We start from the raw sequence: 14,310 nt of genomic DNA, 5'->3' as shown, positions 1-14,310 counted from the left end.
GAATGCTAACAGCAATAGTTTTGATGAAGCGTGATTGCTTCGTTTTATTTGAAGACAGCTCACGTTCCGTCTGCATGATTTCCTAATTACAGGGACGTCCGCCGGCAAGACACTTGATAAACCTCTTGCTGATTGTTAAGACCTGCAATCCCTTAGAAATCTGCAGTTTGTTTGTCGAGGCTGTGGTGCGATTTTTAAGTATGGTGACTTTTGTTAAGTGTCGATGATAGGTGCTAAGGTAGGCCTATAACAGCTTGCTACCTATTGTGAATTTAATTTTGCCTGAATACACATGCTAATGAACAGAACAAAACACATGCTAATGATACACGAACGCGTCTAATAACAACGTCACAGCAAGGTCGCTGAATTTATCAGCCAAAGCATCGTTCACCACGGTCGCACGGGCCCAATCGGAGGTGGCGTGCTTGGCAGCATCGTGGCAGGGGGAGACGAGACACATGATATGTTGTGATCGTGATCTATTGTCACCGCGCTGCCTCCCGCTGGCTTTGCAGATATGGGGGCCGAGCTCCCACTCGGTGCCGATCCAGAGGCCGCTAGTTGACAGCTGATTGTGACGTCATCAGGTATCGCTGCTGTTGCCCGGCCTGCCTGCGCTGTCCCTGCGCCATCTCTCGCCCTTTGTGTGTGTGTGGACGTCCGTGTCCGTGTTCTCGACCTCGGCACCGCCCGCTCGTCTCTGTCGGTGTCTTCCCACGCTCTGTGTTCGCCGCTCCGTAGGCAACGCAGATCCTCTGGCGTCAGGGCGCCGCGCGCTGCTGGTTAACTTGGGAGGCTGGGAATGTTACGGTTTGTAGCATCTTACGTCCCGCAGTCATAATTGTTTGCCCATGGTGTTTTGTTTAGCATGTTGGATGTTTTTTCACGTTTAGGAATGGCTCTTCATATTCCTGTTCAATTTTCGTCGTTGTTTTATCAGAATGCCTATAAACTAATAGAGTTTCAGTCACAGTAATAGAGTCACAAGCAGAACATTGCCTCATGTCATCGTTCAGCTGATCTGACAGCTACCGATTTCCGACGTGCTGGAATATCGGGATTGTGAAGGGGACGCACCACCGGTGGACATGCTCTCCACCCTGGACAATGTGGACGGCCCCTTCATTTCGAAGTTCGGCCTGCTCTAGCTTTACTGTCCCTTGCTTACAGAAGCGACTCAGATTATGCAAACGCTCATCATCGCAGTCAGAGAGTGTTAACGACGGCGAGGACTGCCCGTTTTACAAGCCCGCGGGCCTTGCCCGTGCCAAGGTCGTAAAGCCCACATGTCGTAAAATCTCGGGCGGTGGTGGCGTACTGTGCCGCCGACATTGTTAACATGTGACACGCGTGGGTGGACCAACGCTCAAACCTGGCGCTGTCCCAACACAGCTGTCCTTCGTCCGCAGGGGAGGGTGGTGGTATAGCACGTGGCGAGATCACCCACCTCTACCCACCGACTAAACAGGGCCTTTAGCTACGGTGGTGGCCCTGCAGACACTGCCCCTCCTGTCCGTCTCTGGCGCCGGTGCACTTCAGTGACCTGACCCTGACGTGACCGAGCCGCCCAGGCGTCAGCTGTACCGTCAGCTGTACCCTTTGTGTGCGTCCGACTGGCGTCTCCTCCCCTGGCGTAACACAACCCAACCGGACAGCCCAGCCTGTGATGGTGTCAGCCCGCCGCCACGCCCGGCATCCGCCCTGACCTTTCCTCCCCGCACACGCGCGGCTCTGTGCGTTCTGTGCACCACCCGGCCAGCGGCCGCCGCCCGCCAGCCGCGCCGGCCCGGCCCGGCCGTCCGTCTGCGGCGCGGTGGGCGGCGGCCGGGCCGGGCCGTCGCTTTGTGTTTAGCCCCGCTAATGACCGCCGGCCGGCCGCCCGCAGAGGTCTCGACGCCGGCGGCACGCGGCTACCACCTCTGCGCTGGCGAGCCGGGCCGCTGCAACGGCGCGCTGCCGCCGCCGCCGCGCGCCGCCGTGGCCCTCGGGCCGGCCGCGCTTCACGAGCCGCCGCCAGGTGCGTCAGGGGGGAGGGTCCGGGCAGCCTCGTGGGATGGTATCGAGCGTAGATGGGTCCGGCACAGGTCAACATGTCCGCCCATAACCGCCAACTTGTGTAAAACTTTAAGGAAACATGGACGCACTTCGCCCCACCCCCCTCCCTGGCCGGATGCTTTGTGCCCTTATTGGTCCAGGGTAAATGTGTCTGCTTTTTCAGCCACGAGATGCGAAGCGATGTGAGAGTGTGTTGCCGTTGCGTGTCAGCTGGTTTGGAAAGGAGCCGGTGTAAGACGATGGTGGATGCGTGACACCTAGTGACTTGCACTGGGCACTCAAAAATGCGTGGGAAACCTTCCGTCAGGGGTCGATGGGCAGTCTGGGTCGATGGGCAAAAGTTTTAACAAATTTTCACGACGCCGTATTGGAACTCTACAGCTCCAATGCTCTTGCTCCCCGTCCCTCTCTTTCGTGCAGTCACATGACATGCTTACGCCGATGCTGCTGTGGTCCTGGTTTTCTGGGCTGGTCGGCGCGCCCCCGGCCGGCTGGGGCCCGTGTGCGTCGTCCCTGGAGGCAAGCCAGCGCGGCACGCACGTTATGAGATATGTAATGTGTATGAGGGGAGATCTGAGAAGATCACCCAATAATAATGAGGTCATGGGGGACAGAAATATGCGGACATGATGAATAGAAGTACATCGGGATGTTTGTAATTGGATGGGTGGGGTTCAAGATGTTGAAGAAAAGTGACGTGAGGGCGCTGTTGACTGCCTGATGGCCATGCAGTTGTTTCTTACGCAGAAGTGTTGTGATGTAATATTTATGCAAGCACGTTTCTGGTCCTCATAATTTATCAACTCATCGATGACACTGGGAACGGTCGTTATTTGCTCGATTGTTTTCTTCATATTACTCTGATGACTGGTTTATGCTGTTTCGTCTCAAGCACGTATTTGCAACGGAAACAAAAGTTGTGCCGGACACCATGCCTCTCATCGCCCGGTTGGAAAAGGCGAAAAGAGCACTAGACACGTGCCCTTCAAAGTTCATGACCTTTGGCACCTCTGCCGACATGGCCGTGTGGGGCTGGTCGTATGGGGCAGCACGGCCCCGGCCGCCGCTGGCCGGCCGGAGGCGTGCGGGGCCGGCACGATTCGATCACGAGCGTTCCAGTCGGGCCGATTGATCGAATCTACCGACGAGAGACGGCGGGCGGGGGACGGGAGGGGCGGAGCGACACCGGAGCGTGGCAGCCAGGGGAGGCGGCAGGCAGGCTGGAGTGGGGGCAGACCCAGACCGGGGCGTGGCGGCCGGGGAGGCGGCACCCGGGCTGGAGTGGGGGCAGACCCAGACCGGTGCGTGGCGGCCGGGGGTGACGGCGGGCTGGGGAGGGGAGGGGCGGACCGACACTGGAGCGTGGCAGCCGGGGAGGCGGCAGCCGGGCTGGAGTGGGGGCAGACCCAGGCCGGAGCGTGGCGGCCGGGGAGGCGGCAGGCGGGCTGGAGTGGGGGCAGACCCAGACCGGAGCGTGGCGGCCGGGGGTGACGGCGGGCGGGGGAGGGGAGGGGCGGACCGACACTGGAGCGTGGCGGCCGGGGAGGCGGCGGGCGGGGGAGGGGAAAGGCGGACACCGGACCCGACGCGGCCGGCGGAGGCGGACGCCGGTTGCCGGGCGACCGCGATGCGTGAGAGACGACTGGAGATCGACCGAAGGACCGACTGTGGGGTGTGGGGGGGGGGGGGGGATACAGGCTGGTGGCCAGACTGTCGGAAGGCTGGGTGGGGGAATGAAGGCCATGTCCCAGAGTTGTATGTGGGCTAGGCCAGTGGCGATGGAAAAAAAACAGGCGAGGAGAATGTTAAAACAGCGCTAACATGCTGAGAATTTGCCCAGTATGCAGAAGCAACGAATAACCCACAGCTATGTCCGCCTGTGATGGATATTCCTGTAGTCTTGCCTGCCTTCAACTTTGATAGAATGAGACAGGTGTGGTTTTTTGCACCCTGACAACGTTTTGTAGGCATGGAGAAGTCCATCAGTGACATAAGCTTGAGCCTGCGGTAACCACGAGTTACCGGTGCGACATAACTGGACTTGCGTCAATCTATGAAAAGAGGCGGCCGTTTGGGGGGGGGGGGGGGGGGGAGGCACTGTGTGCAACGCGACCCACATCAGCCCTGACATGCGCGTTCTTCCAGACGACCGGCGCCACAGCGGCAGCTCCGTACACAGCAGCTTCTCCACGTGCACGTACGGCCTGCCCGAGTCGATCGTGACCCGGCTGAAGGCGCAGCAGCGCCAGGGACGTCAGTACAGGTCACAACAGGTGAGGTCATGTCCCCTCAACAGGTCGCAACAGGCGAGGTCATGTCCCCTCAACGGGTCACAGCAGATAAGGTCACACCCCACAACAGATCACAGCTGATGAGGTCACGCCCCCTCAACAAATCACAGCAGATGAGGTCACGGTTCCACGACGGGTCACAACGTATGAGGTGGGTTACAGGTCGCAGCAGGTCATGGGTCGGTACTGGCCACACGGGTGGAGGGTCCGTAAACGGGTCATTACCGGTCAACAGGGGGGGGGGGGGGGGGGTCAGTACAGGTAAACAGATATTTGGGTGGTATGCGTCACGGCAGATGAGAGGTTATTACATATCAGCAGACAAGACGTCAACATGTGTATGACACAGGTCGTGATTTGTGAGCGGTCGGTGCGGACCACAACAGGCCGGGGTACCACAGGTAACAAGTGTGCCGTCGACTCGACGGACCATTCAACTGTGCGCTGGACCACCCCAGTCAAGCCCCCTTGACCACCACTAGCGCCGGGTCAGATCAGGTCAGGTCGGGTAGCAGCTGGTCAGATCAGATCAGGCCGTGTCAGACCGCGTCAGATCACGCCAGGCCAGGTCGGACCTGCCTCAGTGTGCCGGTTCTGTTGCAGCTGCCGCAGGAGGACGACTCGCTGGACACGTCGTCGGTCTCGCTGGACGGCGCTGGGCGGGGAAGGTACTGAGCCTGAGCCGGCGGGCTGCTGAACCCTTATCGCCGCGGCGGGCACCCCGGCGCCGACGCGGGTCACGTCCCACGTTCGGGGTCATGGAGGTCACGCCGCTGCACGGGGTGTTAGTGCTCCGCGATGAACGTGCGCGTGTCGCTGAGGAGTGCTCCGACTGTTCACTGGTCGTCAGACTAAAGTATATTATCAACCCGCCAAATACCGCGTGCATGTGTTTGTTCACGCGATTTGGGTACGTCTGCGAGCTTTTATGGAGCGGTGCTGTGCACTGCTGCAGTTTACTGTTTGCGTGTGCTGTTGTGCCGCGTCGCTGTGCTGCTGTTTTTGATCTCTTTATACCGTGGCGCGAGTGCCATCACTCGCTGTGTCGTGTTCCGCCCGGCTGGGATCGTCTGGAGCTGTTGACGCGTCCTGCGGAGGTTGTGCCGCGGGCATATCCTCCTGCTCCCTTCTTCAGCCTTGTGCATGATGTTCATTTCAGTGCGTGATTCACTGGATATGCACTGCAGATGCTGGCTCTGTTTTGTGGCTCTGCGGTGATGACATGATAGGTGCCAAGCCCATTGCATCCCTTCCTCAATCTTCCTGCCATGGAGTGCTCCAAATACTCATATGTTCTATTTTGCATTTGTCTTTTATTGACAACGTATGCTTGTGTACAAAGTGTCTTTCTTCCGTCATCGATGACATTTGGTAAAACCCCTTTTTGCAGTGTGCTATCACGGATGTCGTAATGTTTTGTCGCATGCAGGTAATATCCATTCTTGCGACTGCCGTTGCCGGGAGGGACCGTATTGTAACAGCACAATCGTGTTAAAATAAAATGCGATTTAAATGCAATGGACTTGTGCACATGCAAGTAAATGAAGCTTGCGGGACGGAGAACGTGGAGACGTTTTGCAGATTTTCGTCGCGCAGACGCTGCCAGCGCCACCTTGACCCGGGCAGCACTGTAGTTTCGAGATTTGCCATAGGTGTCGCTACTGTCCGATGCCAACGACTGACCGAGACCTCGTCTATCGATACTGTTGTTAACCGCGCCGAAGGCTGCTCCAGACATCATCGTTGCATAGTATCAATGCATGCGATGATACGGCGCATGCTTGAGCCGAGAGTGTGGTACGCTCAGATAGTGATAATGGATGGGCTCGCATGAGATTGTGCCCAACGAAACATCATTTCATGACATGTGTTGCAAGGTGCATCTCTGGATTCATTTGCTTTTATCTTCTTGCTTGCCGACCGCGTTGAGTCGCAACACTGAAGTGGTAGTAGTGTTGTATATGGTGCCGCATTTCACGTCGTGCCGCGAACGGCTAATCGCTTAAGTATCTACCCATAGAATCATTACTGTTATCATTATTTGAATCCTTCTAAAACGGCATCATGGAGATGGACTTCGAAACTAACCATTTCAGATGTTAGTCAAGGATATCGTTCATTTCATAGAAGAACATAAGGAAAGCTTCGTAATTCAATATCCGCTGTAAGTACAGAAAGCTTGTACGAAAGCGTTCGTCTGTGATGGAGTTTGTTGGATGATAGTGAGCACAGAGAACTACGTATGCGGATTTGCACTGAAAATTACAATGCAGATGTTCATTCTTGGCGTCAGTTGCTGGACGAATGGTCACCGAGGGTGCCACCATATCCCGCCGGCCGAGAAGATGAAGGGGTAGAGGATGGTGGTGGACGATGACCATGGTATAAGTCAGGTCAGGCGTTATGACTTACCTAGCTTCTCATAACACGAACTTAACGCCCTGAGACGACCAGAAAACGCACTCAAATCAATTGCGGCCGTACAAGATGACCCTTGGATTGATGGGACTAGGAAATAAAAAAGCATGTCCGCTGCAGACCACATCCCCCCCCCTCCCCACCCGAGGACGTGACGAGTCAGCTCGCCTGTCGAGTACGACGGGCAGACCGGCAGTTACACCCAGCATATGTTTGCTTATATTAAGTAAGCCAGACTTCAGAGATGATGACGCAACAGCTAGACCTACTCTGATGCGCCCCTTCCTTTTGATTCCCTCCTTTTTGCATTCGGTCCAGCACTGCCAGAATAATTTTTAAGCTCGACGTCGGACACAGCTAGGAATTGCTCGTTCCAATGCTTAGCTTAGATTACTTCCGGCAACTAAATTTCAGCAAAATTCGAGAGCTGCCGATATGTAATTTGGTACACTGGTGGTCAGTTTGTCCCAGTGCACTCACCATAGAAGCATCATCCGCCATCCCGAATCCAACATTTCTACATGAATCACCATAGGCTTAGTGGGAAGGAATATTGCATTTTTAACCTGCTGCTGCGTGCCACGGCCACTGCGTGTTTTACGCGGACTGAAACTAAGCAGTGGTGTTGGGTCTTGTCTGGGGCACTGGCGCGTTGCAGGGCTGGGCCGCAGCTTCTGTCAGCGGCGGCAGCGACGGCGGCGGCGCCGCTGTCGACGCGGGCGACGGCACAGCTGGTGGTGGCCCTGGCACCACCGATCGTGGTGCAGGCGCCGGTCCGCGCGGCTGCGGTTGCAGCAGCGCCGGTGGCGCCACCTCAGCATGGCGGCCAGAGAGGAGATCTGGAACGGGCACCCTGTGTGCAGAACAGTCAGCACGCCGCGTGGAACCGTGCTGTGTCAACACCTGAAACGGAGGGATCTGCATCAGATGACGTCGGTTGCGACGATAGCGAGCACCCTTGAGCTCCACAAGGTAGCTGCGTCTAGAGAGCTTCTCTATGACGGTGGCGGGCTCGGACCAGCTTGCTTCCTTCTCCGTCTTGATCCGAACATGATCCCCGGGCTGTAGCTGCTGAAGATCGCGGGCACCGTGCCTCCGGTTGAAGCACGTCTCCAGCTTCTTCTTCCTCTGGCGATCTCGGAGTTTGGCATGCTGCTGACTCCGGGCAGTCCGTCCAGCATCTCCTCCATCTTCCGCTGGAAGCACTCCGGTGCGAGCGAAATCCCCTTCGGCAGTTGCAGGAACCTCTTCCTGCCGAACGGAGTGATGAACGTGGTCATCTTGAAGCTCGCCTCGTCCAGCGGGATCTGGTAGAAACCGGAAGAGGCGTCCAGCTTGGTGAAGAGCGTCGCGCCACTTAGCTTGGAGGTCAGCTGCTCCAGAGTAGGGATCGGGAACACCTGTCGCTTCACAGACTGGTTGAGTCTTTTGTAGTCAACCGTGATGCGGACACCGCTGCTCTTCGGCTTCGGGACGGGGACCAGCGCAGAGACCCAGTCCGTTGGCTCGTTCTCCGACGTGATGATGCCGTAATCCTCCATCTTCTTCAGCTCCTTTTCCACTGGCTTCATCAGTGGCAGCGGGATGCTTCTTACAGTAGCAAGGGCGACTGGAACAGCATCTTCACGGAGCTGAATGCTGACCGGTGCTGTCTTCAGTAGACCTACCTCTCCGAAGACGTCTTCGTTGACTTCACCTGTGAACCTCAGTACGCCCAGGCGTGAGCAAGCAGACCTGGAGAGGAGATCATCAGCTGAGTTTACAACGTAGAACACTTCAGGCTCGGCTTAGGTCTTGAACATGAGTGTTCCGTGCATCTTTCCTTCCACTTTTAGCACCCTACCAACACTTGTCAGAGTATTTGAAGCATGTTGAAGCGGCGGCAGTTTCAGCTTGTACGTTTTCAGCGTCAGAATGCTAACATCAGCGCCAGAGTCAACTTTGAAAGCGACTCGGTGACCATTTAGAACTACTGAAACTCTCCATGGCGCGCAAGCTCTGTCTACTTCGCCAACAAAAATTTTGGGCGGCGATAGTTGTTCAAATGGACTCTGTCCGCTCAATCGCTCTGGACAACTCGCTGAGCTGTCGCTCAGCTCAACCGCTGGAGCGACAAACAGGTGCAAAATGATCCATTTTCTGACAGTTGTCACAGATTTTTCCCTTAGCGGGACAATCTTTCGGAGACACGTGACGTGCTCTTCCACAGTATCTGCATGCTGTTGAAAAGTCGGTACGCCGACTATGCTGTTGCCGTTGCGCGGTGGAGGGCTGCTGCTGACGTCTGTACTGTTGGTGCTGCTGGCGCGGCTGCCTGTGCTGCGCCGGCGCACAAACCCTACTGATGTCAGGCGGACCAGAGCTGTCACGGCCGTTCACGATCTGGACATTGCGCATCATCGAAATGACGGTATTTACAGACACTTCCTCCTCTAGTTGCTTCAGCTGAATTCTACGGGACAGCTCCCTGTCAGACATTCCTGAGATGAGACGATCTCGGATACGCTCATCAGCGTCAGCGAAGCTGCAGTGCTCAGCTAGAGAGAACAAAGCTCTGATGTACGATTCATTAGTCTCGCTTGAGATTTGAGATCCAAGCTCGAAGTTGCGACGCTCTGCAATAAAGTTCCTTTTCGGAATGAAATACCCGTCTAGCTTTGAGGCAACAACTTCAAAATCCTCATTCTGCTCAGCAGTAAGCTTTAATGTTGGTACGATATGCTCAGCCTGAGGACCCATACTGTAAATAAACGTAGCTACTTGAACGTCACCGTCCTCTTTGTGTAGTTCCGATGCCAGTCTGTGGCGGACGAACCGATCACGCCAGGTCGGCCACCTCTAAGGCGATGTGAAGTCCAATTCCTCAGGAGGACGAAATCCAGGCGTCTCGACTTGGTTCACAACTCACACTGCTTAAATTAATGTGCTGCTCACGCTTGCTTAAGCTTACTATAGATTCAATGCGGCTGCGCCATATTCAAGTCTTACGTGTTCTGTCTGCCCAGACCAGACACGAGCGCCCCGAGACGGCAACTGTGTTAACCCGCGAGACGAGCGGGCGGCGCCGACTCCGGCGGGCGGCGCCCCAGGCAGTACACCGCCAGTCGGGGCAGCGGCGTACCAAGGTGCAGCAGCACTGGCGGTGCGAGCAGGGGCGGCCTCAGGCGCACTCCAGTAACATCATGATACAGGCAGCATAATTTTTCTGTTTAGGAAATAAGTTTTCAATGCGACATTGTTTGATTAGGTAATCGTATCTCGCGCAACATGGTTTGAGAGCCAATTGGCAGCCATTATGCTTGGGAATCGTGTTCACGAAAGCCACATATGAACGACTCGACAAATGTGTTGTCCTTGGCGTTGATGGCCACATGGTTAATGGAATAGCAGGATTTGAATGACGTTATTATGGCGTCATAGAAACCAGGGTGACCTTGAAATAGCCTCCCCGAGACAGTCTGCAATCTTCGCGGGAGTGTAGCTCAGAAGACAGAGGGGCTTAGGTCTTAGGTGCCAGGGTGACCTTGAAACAGCCTCCCCGAGACAGTCTGCAATCTTCGCGGGAGTGTAGCTCAGAAGACAGAGGGGCTTAGGTCTTAGGTGCCAGGGTGACCTTGAAACAGCCTCCCCGAGACAGTCTGCAATCTTCGCGGGAGTGTAGCTCAGAAGACAGAGGGGCTTAGGTCTTAGGTGCCAGGGTGACCTTGAAACAGCCTCCCCGAGACAGTCTGCAATCTTCGCGGGAGTGTAGCTCAGAAGACAGAGGGGCTTAGGTCTTAAAAGGCCAGGGCTGTGAACTGCTTTGAATGATCCTTAGAATAGCCATTTCAGTGAAAACCTCATGCAACTGTGGAGCAGTCTCTTTAAAGGGAGCACTCCGCCCTTTTCTATTTTTCAAATATTGCTACTTGAGACGCGTAAATGCCACCAACGCTTAAAGCACTAAGTTAAGACGAAATCACGCTCAAGCACGGAGCCATTATGCCGCGGATTCGACGAAATGTTATTCTAAGGCTTTGAATTCTTCCCTGAAGCGTCTAGCAAAGTGGCTCTTTTCGGGGCGCACTTCTTCGGGGCCGCTGGACAATCACACGCGCTCTATTATTCGCACCAGTACAAGAACGCACAGCTATTGTCATCTCGACGGCGTCCGCGACTGCAGGGAAGAAGTATAATGCACTTACGAAGCGTTGACAGTGTAATTTGGCTTAAAAAACAATTAAGATTGATATCCATGTTATGATTTAACCGTGCGGCAGTGGCACTACCCAGTGCTATTATTAGCCGTAGCTAGTCGTGAGGTTTCGCTAGAGTATGTTTCGAGATGTGCCCCAAAGGTTAGATACTCCCTTTAATGCGCACTTTTGAGTTAACCCCCCTCCCCCCCTCACCCACCCGCCACTCGCAAGCAGCGCGAATAGATGACGCCAGATGACGCCACTGCTTGGAACCACAGTGAATAGATGACGCTGCTGCGCATCGAATACAGCGGATTTCCAAACCGGGCCGCACTACGTAGAAGATTGTTTACAATCTTATCATGTCTATGTGTCCATCGTTATTTTCTAGTTGTCGACAGTTTGCATGCGTGTTAGCGCGTGCAAAAATTTGATAGGGGGTCACGTCCCTGCTGACTCCTCCTTGTTGCCCCTGATGCTGATTGGACGCTGCAGCGTGGATACGCAGGTCAGGGCGTATGACACTGAACATCTGCAGGGCAGCAGATCGGGCGGCGGGGCCAGGTCCTGTAACAGATAAGACAGAGCTGTAATGAGCCCAATGGGCGGCGACCACGATGCGCATTCTCACGCCTCAAGCCGGTCAGACACTGCTTATTTGCGTGCTGAACATATCCGGTAAACTAGTTGCACGCGTTTAGCTAGCATGCCGTTCAGCTTTACAGTACTGACGCTGCAACATGCACTCACACACAGCACTCACACTGCAGCGTGTTAGGCTCTGCGGCAGTCAACAAAAAGAAACTACCGTACGCTGACGCTACCACAAAGGCCTAGCTCTACCGCCCGCTCATCCTCCCCCTAACCCTTACCGGCCGCTCACCCTCACCCTTATCCTTACCGGCCGCTCACCCTCATCCTTATCCTTACCGGTCGCTCACCCTCACCCTTATCCTTACCGGCCGATCACCTTCACCCCTAGCCTCAACGCTCACCTCACGCTCAGACCCTCAACCCGTGGTGCATTCTAGCGATCAGCTGTTTTCTTAGACCAGCGTGCTGGCTCGCGGTGACATGTGTGCCAACTGGCAGTGATCCGACGTGAGCTGGCCAACCCGCGCCGTGTCGCGCTGGCTTACGTTGTACGTTGTACGTTGTACGCTACGTACGTACTTACGTTGATTTGGATTTTAGTGCGATCCGACGTCTTTCTTCAAAAGTTGGACCATCGCGCAACGAAGTGGTTTGGCAGTGGCCGCATCACGTAAGCTTAGCCCTGCAGCCACGTGGGAGGCGGACGATAACCCGGGATCACGCGCCACTGCGCGCCCACGCGCCAGCTCGCTGAGGATATCGTCATCAACGGACTGGCTGTCCAGCCCTGCTCGACGCTTCCTGTGAGGAACGCGCCCATGTGCCCATCGCTGTCCCCCGCTGCTGCCCCGGGCTGTGCCTGTCGCTGTGCATATGTGTGCCTGTGTGTGCTTGGGCCTGGGTCTGCATGTGCCTGGGTCTGTGCCTGTGTGTGCCTGAGCCTGTGTCTGTGTGCGCCTGGGCCTGTGTCTGTGTGCGCCTGAGCCTGTGTCTCTGTGAGCGGTTGTTTCTGATGTTGAGGCTGTGCCCGAGGCTGGGCTGGGGCCAACACGTTCTCCGTCTCAGCCTGGGAGAAATGAACTAGAAGGTGTTCCATGGAGTCAAACACCACCTCGCTGTTAGTGGAAGTCAAGGATGTCCCTAGTGCGGCAGATGTGGTGGGGACAAGCGGAGAAGTGCGCGACTGAGGAGCTCGGAGGAGGAGCCGGCGACCCGGACCGCCAGCCGGCCGGCTCCCAGAGGCGCGGTTACCCGGCTCCCAGGGACGGTCCGGCTCTGTCAACTCCCGACATCCGGCGGAAAAGCTTACTTTAATAAGATCAAAAATATACGACATAGCTACATTGCTAACAACAGTTTAGTTCTCTTTTCAGTAGGGGGCTCCAGGCCCCCCTCGCCCTTAGGCTCCATCCCTTCCAGTGGCACCGATAATACGCTGCAAATAATGCGGTCACTGACGAGATCGCTGTGCTAGGTTTTTGAGGCCACCGGCCGACCGCATTTAAAAACGCACGCTGGTAAGTTTTGACCTTAAAAAAGTATTGGCACTATGGCTGTTAAGAATTTGGATTGCAAAAATAATTCGGTGATCATTTGGGTTGCAAAACCACGTGCGTAATATCTCAAGTTATTTACGAATTACCTTGCATTTTAAAATGTAGTAAATTCCATACCCCTTTTTGTTATCACTGGCGCATTGAGCTGAAGATGCTGTTCGTATTCACAAAAACTCCAGTTTTGAAGCATTGATTGGCACATTTACTGACATACACAAAGTAAACCATATCCATTTATTGGCTTAGACGGCAATGGAAGTTCATGAAAGGGAGACCCCCGAAAAATACCGCTTATCTATACAAAAGGGGAGAATTGAAGGGCATTTGTGCGCTCCATTATCACGCGCTCGGGTGAGGGTTAAATTGACCCCTCTCTCGAAGGTTTTTCCGGAATGGTGTCTGAACGGTGCGGCGTAGCGACGCCAAATTTTCCATTGCTATAAACAATTGAACAGCAGATCGCTTGGTATCAAACAATTGGATGTACCTTGTAAGGTCTCTAACCTACCGCAGGTCAAAGTCAGGCCATGTATTCAGCGAAGGTAATTTCTAGGGAATCGTTCAATCTGGTACAACAGCGGAGTGTTCGACGAAGTCATACATCTCTGAGATAACTTCTTAGACAGCACAACAATCGAATGAATAAATTCCATTGACCTAGGGTCAGGCATGAAGGTCAGAATAAGGTTCTCTGAAAGAGCACCACGCGACATGATTGACGCATCAGACTGGCACAGTCACTACCATCTTAACTGCAATAACACGAACAAACAAATCCATGGACCATTTGAGTATGTGTGTGGCTGGCAGAGACCGTGCTACCACGCAGAAGATTCAACGAAAGCCACAAAAGAACGAAGAATTTGCCACCAACACAATTACCAACTCCGCCTCCGCCGCCGTCGTCGGGGTCGACGGTATCGCCGTCGGTGTCCTGCTCCGCCTCCTCGCCCAGCGAGTCCCCGAGGTGTCCTCAAAGGATGCCGATGTTGCGCTGGATAATGCACGCCATGAAATGTGACTCCAAATGTGTTGGTCTGTTTTGCAGGGAGCACAGGACACACGTTTAGGTGGCAAGCCAGCTACCTCGACTCGATGCATAAGCCTCCGCACCACGTCGTCCTGAGGCACATGCCGAAGCCACATCGAAAATGGATGCTGGCCGCCCGAAACGGGTGGGCGTGTATGCCGTGTGTGAACAATGACACTTAGCAT

The 14,310-nt window shown here is 55.0% G+C and overlaps 1 long non-coding RNA gene across 1 annotated transcript; it reads left to right on the top strand.

The window, feature by feature from the left end:
• The first annotated feature begins 1,979 nt into the window (after positions 1-1,979).
• Positions 1,980-5,857, top strand: LOC119112911 (uncharacterized). The gene is made up of 3 exons (XR_005095801.1): positions 1,980-2,020; positions 4,204-4,331; positions 4,953-5,857. It is a non-coding gene; the product is annotated as an uncharacterized LOC119112911 (long non-coding RNA).
• Positions 5,858-14,310: the final 8,453 nt, after the last annotated feature.

Source organism: Pollicipes pollicipes, unplaced genomic scaffold (assembly GCF_011947565.3).
Source record: "Pollicipes pollicipes isolate AB1234 unplaced genomic scaffold, Ppol_2.1 Scaffold_7261;HRSCAF=8764_pilon_pilon_pilon, whole genome shotgun sequence".
NCBI classification, from domain to species: domain Eukaryota; kingdom Metazoa; phylum Arthropoda; class Thecostraca; order Pollicipedomorpha; family Pollicipedidae; genus Pollicipes; species Pollicipes pollicipes.
Note: the sequence above shows the minus strand (reverse complement) of the source record. Positions and strands in the feature narration are given on the sequence as shown.